General features: G+C 47.2%; 1 protein-coding gene across 2 annotated transcripts in view; it reads right to left on the bottom strand.

Moving 5' to 3' along the window:
* The window catches only part of ZKSCAN1 (zinc finger with KRAB and SCAN domains 1), a 44,926-nt gene that overhangs the window by 21,459 nt on the left and 13,755 nt on the right, over positions 1 to 9,712 (bottom strand). The window lies entirely within an intron of this gene.

Consider the following 9,712-nt stretch of genomic DNA (forward strand, 5'->3'; position numbering starts at 1 on the left):
TACAGTAGGTCCCTAAAAAAAAAAAAAAAAAAAAGGTGAGGCAATGACAGTATCATTAAAGGAAATTTGCAAAATGGAGAAAAGTAATTACCTGTAATCCCTTTACTCTAACACAATCCCCGTGGCTTTAGTTTATCCTTTTCCTGTTTTCATATACAAATAAATATTTATTGATATTTTAAACTGTTCAAAACTGTGTTGAAGAGGAGGCTGGTACGCTGGAAGTATCTGCTACATTTGTACCATGTGAACTGTTTTTTAAGGAAGAGAAAATATATTTAGTATTCATTAAGTGGAAGTAGATCATCATCAAGGTCTTCATCCTCATTGTGTTCACATCGAGTAAGCTGAGGAGAGGAGGAAGGGGAAAGGTTGCTCTTGCTGTCTCAGGGGTGGCAGAGACGGGAAAAAAATCCACATTTACATGGACCCATAAATGAACACTTTTTGGACTAAAGCTGATTGGATCAGAGAAGTGTCCTGACCTGAGCTGACTGGATCAACAGGTGTGGGCCCCTTTTGGCAGCACAGCTAATATGTACGCTGACCAGTGGAACCAGGAGCTGGCCTGGTGTGAGAGGTCTGATGACCAGAACGGTTGTGACTGATTGAAGCAATGAGGTCCTCTTTCTTTGGGAGTTTTTTCTTTGTTTCTTTGAGACGGAGTCTCACTCTGTCACTCAGGCTGGAGGGCAGTGGCACAATCTTGGCTCACTGAAGCCTCTGCTTCCTGGTTCAGGCAATTCTCATGCCTCAGCCTCCCAAGTAATTATTATTACAGGCACTTGCCAACGCCACCATCCTTGGCTAATTTTTGTACTTTTAATAGAGATGGGGTTTCACCATGTTGGCCAGGGTCGTCTTAAATTCCTGGCCTCCCAGAGTGCTGGGATTACAGGTGTGAGCCACCGCACCTGACCTGTTTGGGAGTTTAAATGTGAGACAGACACACACAGAAAACCAGAAGGCAAGCAGAAATCAGTAAGCAGAAGTCATCAGGTGATAGGAGCCAGGAAGCAGTAGAAATCATAAGTAAGGAGAGAAAGACAAACAGCTGTAGAAACTTTTGGAAATAGATGCTCAGTGCCACAAAGAAAAATTAGCACCGAGACAAAGGATCTTTTAGCAACTCAATTTTTACTTCCTGGACTGCAGGAAGGGTACTCTTACTAGCCATCTTGCCAAGAGAGTAAAACAAACATCCCTTATGCATTTGGGGGTCATCCTTACTGCTATGTCTGATCTCCATTGGCTGGAGCCAGACCTCACATCTAAACTAAAACCCAATTGGCTAACAACTTAAAACTTTTCTAAACAGATAAAAGCAATGGAGAGCTGGGACATGCCTGTAAGCACGTACAGCACAGATATCTTGGTTAAAGTACAAGGACATAGAATGTACTATGTGCCTGTAAGCATGGCATGTCTAACAGCCACATAGGATAGGGCTTAACAAAATTATTAGCACACTTACAATTTATTCTTTAACAAGAAAGGAAAGTTTAAAAAGGAACTTTTCTCCTTCCCACAGAAACCAAGGGCTGGCACAGCACAATGGCAGAGCACACAGAAGGGAGCCCAGCCACCTACTACTGGGGGCACACAACTCGACAAGATGACAGCCCGAATAACCTCCAGGCCCCAAACAATGATTCATTCTCTACGTTGCTTGATTTAGCTGCAGATGCCATTATGCTCTGTCTCCCTACTTGCTTGCATGTCCTTACAACAAATCTCTGAGCCAACAAATCTCTGTCTAACTTTGTTCCTTGCCCCCTGGAAAAGCTCAATGTAATAACTAATGTGAAATCATGTATACTACTTCAAAATGCGTGGCTGGGCACAGTGTAATCCCAGCCTCTAATCTCAGCACTTTGGAAGGCTGAAGAGGGAGGATTGCTTGAGGTCAGGAGTTCAAAACAAGCTTGGCCAAAATTATGACAGCTTGTCTCTACCAAAAAAAAAGGACCAAGTGTGGTGGCTCACACCTGTAATCCCAGCACTTTGGGAGGCCAAGGCGGGCAACAATCATGAGATCAGGAGTTTGAGAACAGCCTGGCCAATATGGTGAAATCCCATTTCTACTAAAAATACAAAAATTCGCCGGATGTGGTGGTGGCATGCGTCTGTAGTCCCAGGTACTTGGGAGACTGATGCAACAGAATCGCCTGAACCGGGGAGGTGGAGATTGCAGTGAGCTGAGATCTCGCCACTGCACTCCAGCCTGGGTGACCGAGCAAGACTCTATCTCAAAAAAAAAAAAAAAAAATTTAAAAATTTAAAAAATTAGTGAAGCAGTCCTAGCTACTTTGAAGGCTGAGTTAGGAGGCTCACTTGACCGGAGTTCAAGGTTACAGTGAGCTATAATAACACCATTGCACTCCAGGCTGAGCAACAGAGTGAGACTGTCTCTACTGGGTGTGGTGGCTCATGCCTGTAATACCAACATTTTGGGAGGTGGAGGCGGGAGGATCCTTTTAGCTCAGGAGTTTGAGAACAGCCTGGGCAACATAGTGAGACTCATCTCTATCAAAAGTTAAAAAAACAAAACAAAACATTAGCTAGGCATGGTGACACCTGCCTGTAGTCCCAGCTACTGAGGAGGCTGGGGTGAGAAGATCACTTGAGCCTGGGAAGTCAAGGCTGCAGTAAGCTATGATGGTGCCACTATACTCCAGCATGGGAGAGTGAGACCCTGTCTCAAAACAAACAAACAAACAAACACGCATACACACACACGCACACACACGAAAGCACAGTTGTAATTCCTTCCCTTTCAAAGAATAGAGTCTTTTTCTTCTTGTTGCATAAGGAAATTCTCTGTGTATTCCGGAAGTGAGCTTCCTAGCCCCTCACTGGAGGAAAATTAGCCTTGTATAATGACAGATGCAGCTGGTTGTTTTTAATTCTTGGCATCTCTTCACGGCCTTAGACCAGAATCAACCTTCCCCAAAATTTCTGTGGCCTCCGTACCATGGAGTTGGTGGCGACATCAAACAAATTCACACAGCATCTGCAAGCTGCTCACTGGCCCTGCTTGCAGGAAGTCTAGTCCTCCTTAGGTAAGGCGGATGGCCCAGGTGGGAGGAGGTCAGGCCACAGCAGTCTCCAGTGGATGGGCTATCCAGAGAGAAAGCCCGGGGTCTGGGTGAGGAGTCCTGAGGCAGGTCCCAGTTGACCACTGTCTAATAACAATTAGGTAATGACCATGTATTCTTCCACAGTCGCTTCCTCTCTTCCAGCTACAGTAGGTCCCTAAAAAAAAAAAAAAAAAAAAAAAAAAACATTGTGATCCCTGTTCCATCATTGAGGACATGCTGAGTTAACCCTGGTAAGTGTTAACTTACCAGGGTTAACTCAGCTCCTGGTAAGTGCTACTGAGATCTTCATTTCCACCATGGTAGTGTGGCTTTCGCTGAGAGAAGTCTTTGCAAAGCACCTATCAGGTGTGTGTGATGAGGTGGTGGGATGGGGACAGACTGGTGGATAACATTTCTGTTATCTTTTCTTTTTTTTCCAAAGTTAGGGAGCACATTCTCCAGAGACCATAGGAAACAAAGAATATCAAGCATGGAAGAAAAACAAATACATAAGCCCCTCTTCAGAAAGAATATGTTTTTTATTTTATTTTATTTTTTTAAAGACAGAGTGTCTCTCTGTTGCCCAGGCTGGAGTGAGATGACATGATTTTGGCTCACTGCAACCTCCACCTCCCAGGTTCAAGCGATTCTCCTGCCTCGGTCCCTCGAATAGCTGGGATTACAGGTGCCCAACACCATACCTGGCTAATTTTTGTATTTTTAATGGAGACAAGGTTTCACCCCGTTGACCAGGCTGGTCTTGAACTATTGGTGTCAAGTGATCTGCCAGCCTCGGCCTTCCGAAGTGCTAGGATTACAGGCATGAGACACTGCACCTGTCCGTTTTTTTTTTTTTTTTTTTTTTTTTTTGAGACAGAGTTTCCTTCAGTTGCCATGTTGGAGTGCAATGGCATGATCTCAGCTCACTGCAACCTCCACCTCCTGGGTTCAAGCAACTCTCATGCCTCAGCCTCCCAAGTAGCAGTGATCACTGGTGCCCACCACCATGCCTGGCTAATTTTTGTATTTTTAGTAGAGATGGCGTTTTACCATGTTGGCCAGGCTGGTCTCGAACTCCTGGCCTCAAGTGATCTGCCCATCTCGGCCTCTTAAAGTGCTGGGATTACAGGTGTGAGCCAGACTCAACATCTTTGATTACTTCCTAAAGGTAGATTCCAAGAAATGAGGTTACTGGTCCCACAGATAGTCAGAGGGGCTATAGGCAATAACATTGGTAACCCCAAGGTTCTAGACCTGTCAGCAAACAAGCTCAGCTGATGAGATCAGGTGGTATCCATGCAAGAGTTTTGAAAGAACCCAAAGATGAAAGTGCTGAAAGAATCATGAAATGTAATGATTTATGATTACAAAGAGACACGGTGCTTAAAAACACCACTAATTAAAAATTAGCTGCCCTGAGCAAATAAAAGTTCGCGAAGGGCACCCTAGAAATTATGGGCTCCTAAGTCTGACTTTCGTGTTGTGCAAGCTAGTGGGGTCAATGCTGAAGGGAAGTGTTCCTCTAGCATGTCATGCCGTGTTGCAGAAACCATGCATGAAGGACCTTACGGTATGCTTCCTTGCATGGAAAAGCGAGCTGTGAACTGTCGTTAAAGGTTTCTTCCCATCCTGGTCCTGAAAGACCATAAAGTTTCACTGGAGAATCACCTCCCTACTACATTTTGAAGGCAGCCATGACTTTATCCAGCACTGGGTGATGACTTTCCTTGGAACTGGTATATCGTGAAATCCTACCATCATTTTAATTAGCATGGGAAATGTTGGAGCACCATACACAAACAAATTCCTTTCTTGGCTTCTTGGTTGCCCTTCATATGCAAAATCCATGTTTTTTTCCCCCTAGCTTCTGTCACAGGATCCTTGGGGTGTAATTTTTCTGGCCAGAAACCTCTGTGGCCAGTGGTGCCTTTGCTGGAGTTTTGCTTGGGCCCTCTGGGCTCATTCTGCCCACTCAGTTTGGCAGGCTACTCTTGGTTCGTGCCACCAGTCTTCATCCCATACTTAGAGGGGTGAGGAGTGTGTAAGTGAGTGAGTGCGGGGTTGGGCCACTGAGGACAGCCAGGCATGCTGGCTGTGGCAGGGCAGGCAGCTCCATGTGCCTGCTCCCTGCAAGGCTGTGGCTAGACCAGGCATACTGCAAGCAGCTTCCATGGCTGGCACCGGGGAATGCAGTGGTGCCCAGAAGCTTGGAGACACCAGTAACCGCAAAGCCCCAAAGAGCATGTCATAGCCCTGGCTTGGCGAGCTCCTATCTGGGCTCCCTGAAGAACCAAAGCTCTTCTCTCCTTCTCTCTCTTCTCCTTCTTGTCACCCACAACATGGCCAGGAAGGGGTATGTTTCAGCCCAGTTTGTGTTATAGCTCTTTCAGCCCTGCCATTCAGCAGGTTCCTAGTTCTTGTCCTGCATCCAGGAAGAATGAGGTATGTGGACAAGTGGAGGGTGAGCAAGGTGAAGACGTGCTTTAATCAGCAACAGAACAGCTTAGAAGCTCAGAGGAGACCAACAGTGGGTAGCTCCTCTCCACAGGCAAGTCATCCTGTTATCTGATGGAGTCTGGCTGAGTCTGAGGTTTTTATGGGCTTCAGAGGGAAGGAAGTGCCTGCTCATTAGTCCATGGGCAGGCCTGGAAAAAGCACAGTAAGTTCTCACTCCAGTCCACAGAACTTGCAGCCTGACCTCCAGGCCTCAGGCCATCCCTGGCCTAACGGTGGGGCTTCACTGGGGACTCACACCTTTCCATTCAGTGGACTGTCTGCTTCCTGCTACCATTGTCCTACCATCCCTGGTCCCCACAGCAGTCAGCCTGTTCATACTGAGGGGTGCCTGCAGGCCCGTGCACAGCTGCCCTTAGCGCTGCCTTGGCCTCCCTCCTGTGGTCATGGGTGCCCAAAGTCTGGAGGGGGCTGAGGTGGCAAGGGGCTGGTGTGTCAGGTTTGCCTAAGCGTGCTTACACTCAGCCAGGTTGTGACAGCTCCAGGGCTTAGACACAACTTTGCTCTGAAATCAAAGTGGGTTCCAGGAGCAGGGAGAGGCCAGGCAGTGGGAACAGGCACTTCCAAACCTGTGGAGGCAGAGACGCTTCCCAGGCTCCTGAGAGTGCAGAGATGCTTGGGTTTGCGACTGTGGCTGGGTGGCTGCAGCTGCTCCTGGAAGGGAGGGGCTCCTGCCCCTCCAACTTGGAAGAAGGGGGGCTTCCATGTGTTTGCAGCTCCTTCCAGCTCCATGGAGTGCTGCAGTCTCAGCTGTGCCTCCCTCACTGCAGCCAGCATCATGGCAGTGGCTTCTCCAGATGGGGCACTGTTGCTATTGCTTCCAGTTGGGAGGTCACAGAAGGCTTGGAAAGGGATTGAGCAGGCTCTGCTTATCCTATAGAGTTATTTCCACATGCAATTTCCTTCTTGTCACAATCTGATAATGAAAAAGAAATGTCAAAAATACATATTTGAAAAATCTCACAGGAAGAGGCAAGGGCCCTTTGTAGAAAACTAAGAAATATGTTCCATTTATCCTCAGAAGACAGTAGATTATTTTCATTCCCATAGATGAACCATCTTCATGGACATTTCAGAGTTGCCTAGTAACAATTAAAAAATAAATAGAAGATTCAGGTTGGGTGTGGTAGCTCACACCAGTAATCCCAGCACTTTCAGAGGCTGAGATGGGGGGACAGAGTTCAAGAGTTCAAGACCCCAGGCATAGGGCACATTACAAAAAAAAAAAGAAAAAAGAAAAAAAAAAGAGTTCAAGACCCACCTGGCCAACATAGTGAAACCCCATCTCTACTAAAAATACAAAAAATTAGCTGGACGTGGTAGCATGCACCTGTGATCCCAGCTACTTGGGAGGCTGAGACAGGAGAATGGCTTGAACCCAGGAGGTGGAGGCTGCAGTGACCTGAGATCACGCCACTGCACTCCAGCCTGGGTGACAGAGCAGGACTCTGTCCTAAAAAANAAAAAAAAAAAAAAAGAGAGAGAGAGAGAAGATTCAGGGAAGAAGGTAAATTGACAATCTTGACAATCTCTCTCTCTGTCTCCAAATATATATATATTTGACACAGGGTCTTATTCTGTCTCCCAGGCTGCAGTGCAGTGGTATGATCACAACTGACTATAGCCTTGAACTTTTGGGCTCAAGTGATCCTTCTGCCTCAGCCTCCTGAGTTGCTGGGACTACAGGCATGCACCACCACACTTGGCTAATTTTTAACTTTGCTGTAGATATCGAGTCTTACTATGTTACCCAGGCTGGTCTTGAACTCCTGGGCTCAAGCAATCCTCCCATCTCGACCTCCCAATGTGTTGAGATAACAACACAGTGAGTTATGGGGGTCTCACTATGCTGTCTAGGCTGGTCTTAAACTTCTGGGCTAAAGCAATACTCCTGCCTTGGCCTCCCAAAGTTCTGGTTTTACAGGCGCCATGCCTGGCAATGCCACCTTTTTTTTTTTTTGAGATGGAGTCTCCCTTTTGTCGCCCAGTATGGAGTGCAGTGGCACAATCTTGGCTCACTGCAACCTCTGCCTCCTGAGTTGAAGCAATTCTCCTGCTCCAGTCTCCTGAGTAGTTGGGATTACAGGCGCACACCACTATGCCCAGCTAATTTTTGTATTTTTGGTAGAGATGGCCAGGTTGGCCAGGCTGGTCTCAAACTCTGACCTCAGGTGATCCACCTACCTCGGCCTCCCAGAGTGCTGGGATTACAGGTGTGAGCCACCGTGGCCAGCCAGATGCCACCTTTTGATGGGAAGTGGTGTGATTTTGGAATTGCAATGTGGGACCAAAAATACTGCCATGGTCACTTTTGGGAAACACAGTCTACCACTACTGTGCATCAGCCACCCAAACATTGGCTTGTGGCGTTCAGGGATGAAATCCTCAGGGGGCCTTGGGGACCTGCTTACTACTCAGTCCCCTGTCCCTGTCGATCTGCCTTCTGCCCCTAGCAGGGCACTGCACAACTTCCTTTTGTGGGGACTCTTGGGTGGGGGCACCAGTTGGACAGCTGAAGCCCAGCTACCTGCTTCTCAGTCCACTTGATCTGTGAGAAACTTAGGCGCCTTTGGCCACTCAATTGGTTGGAACATGGACCTCCTCTGGTGCCACTGCCCCTCTCTGGCTACCTTCTCTGGTCATCTTAGTGGACTTATTGAATCATCCACTACCTGCCTAGGTGGGAGATTTTTCTACCTAAAATAATGCTCAACTAGAGGATGAGGTTTTGTGTAGATATGGAGTCTCCCCTGTGACTGAGACTCCTGCTCCCCCTGCCCCCAGGTCGTTTTGTTTTTGTTTTTGTTTTTTTTTTTTTGAGATGGAGTCTCTCTCTGTCGCCCAGGCTGGACTACAGTGGTGCAATCTCGGCTCACTCCAACCTCCGCCTCCTGGCTCAAGCTATTCTGCCTCAGCCTCCCCAGTAGCTGGGGTTACAGGTGCCCAAAACCACGCCCAGCTAATTTTTTGTATTTTCAGTAGATATGGGGTTTCACCATGTTGGCCAGGCTGGTCTTGAATACCTGGCCTCAAGTGATCTGCCCATCTTGGCCTCCCAAAGGGCTGGAATTACAGGCGAGCGCCACAGTGCCAGGCCTCTGCCCCAGGTTTTGAAGACATCCTCACTTGTCTTCATGGTGAGGGGGCGATGGAATCAGCCACGGAGGAGGAGAGGGATGCCCCCTGTGATAGGCAGAAGGCATTTGGCTTCTACAAAGTCCTTTCTCTCTTTCTTCCTGGTTTCATCCAGACTTGAGGAGCAGAAAAACTGGCTGAGCAAGCAAAACACCCGAGCTTTTCTGTCTGTCATGTAGGTGGCATCTTGGATCTTTGCTGTGGGCTGGGAGTGTCCTCCTGAAGTTTGTCCTTCTTTGTTCTCAGCTTTGGACTCCAGCCATGGACAACAGAGTCCTAGCCCACGTCCAGTCACACGACTGCAAAAGCACCTGGGTCTGAATGAGGATGTTTATGAGAACATTAGTGCCAAATCAAATCAATTCAAAACAAACCAAAAACCCCCCAGCCTTGTGGCCTTATTCCCAAGTAAGCCCAAGTCATATCCTTCTTTGCTATGATGTGTAGGGGAGGGGCGCTGGACTCAAACGGCCTTGGTTCTCATCTTGTCTGTACCGTGTACTCTTGGCTTAGTTACTTGAACTTTTGGAGCCTCAGTTTCTCTGTAAAATGAGGATTCAAACAGCACCTACCTCATTGGGTTGTCATGAGGCTTGCATGATGGAGTTGATTCATGTAAATCAGCAGTTGCAGGGCCTAGCACATGCTAACGGTATTGCTATCACTCTCTCTCCCTCTATCTCTCTCTCTCTCAGCATATATATATATATATATATATATATATATATATATATATCTTGTTGTTGTTGTTTGTTTGTTTTGTTTTATTTTGCCTCAATTGCATTGGACACAAGGTGAGTTTAGAGCTCTGGGCTGTTGACTGACTCCTAAGCTTGAGTGGCATGTGTGGGTCCATCCTGAAGCTCTTTAAGTGCTGAGGGGGGAGGAGGGACTTGACTCTGCAGGTGGGCTTTGACTTTGGACCAAATTGAGGACTAGCTAAAAGAGGGCCAGGGCAGAAGCAGCTTTTTTTTTTTTTTTTT

The sequence above is a fragment of the Cebus imitator genome, unplaced genomic scaffold (assembly GCF_001604975.1).
Source record: "Cebus imitator isolate Cc_AM_T3 unplaced genomic scaffold, Cebus_imitator-1.0 Scaffold82, whole genome shotgun sequence".
NCBI lineage: Eukaryota > Metazoa > Chordata > Mammalia > Primates > Cebidae > Cebus > Cebus imitator.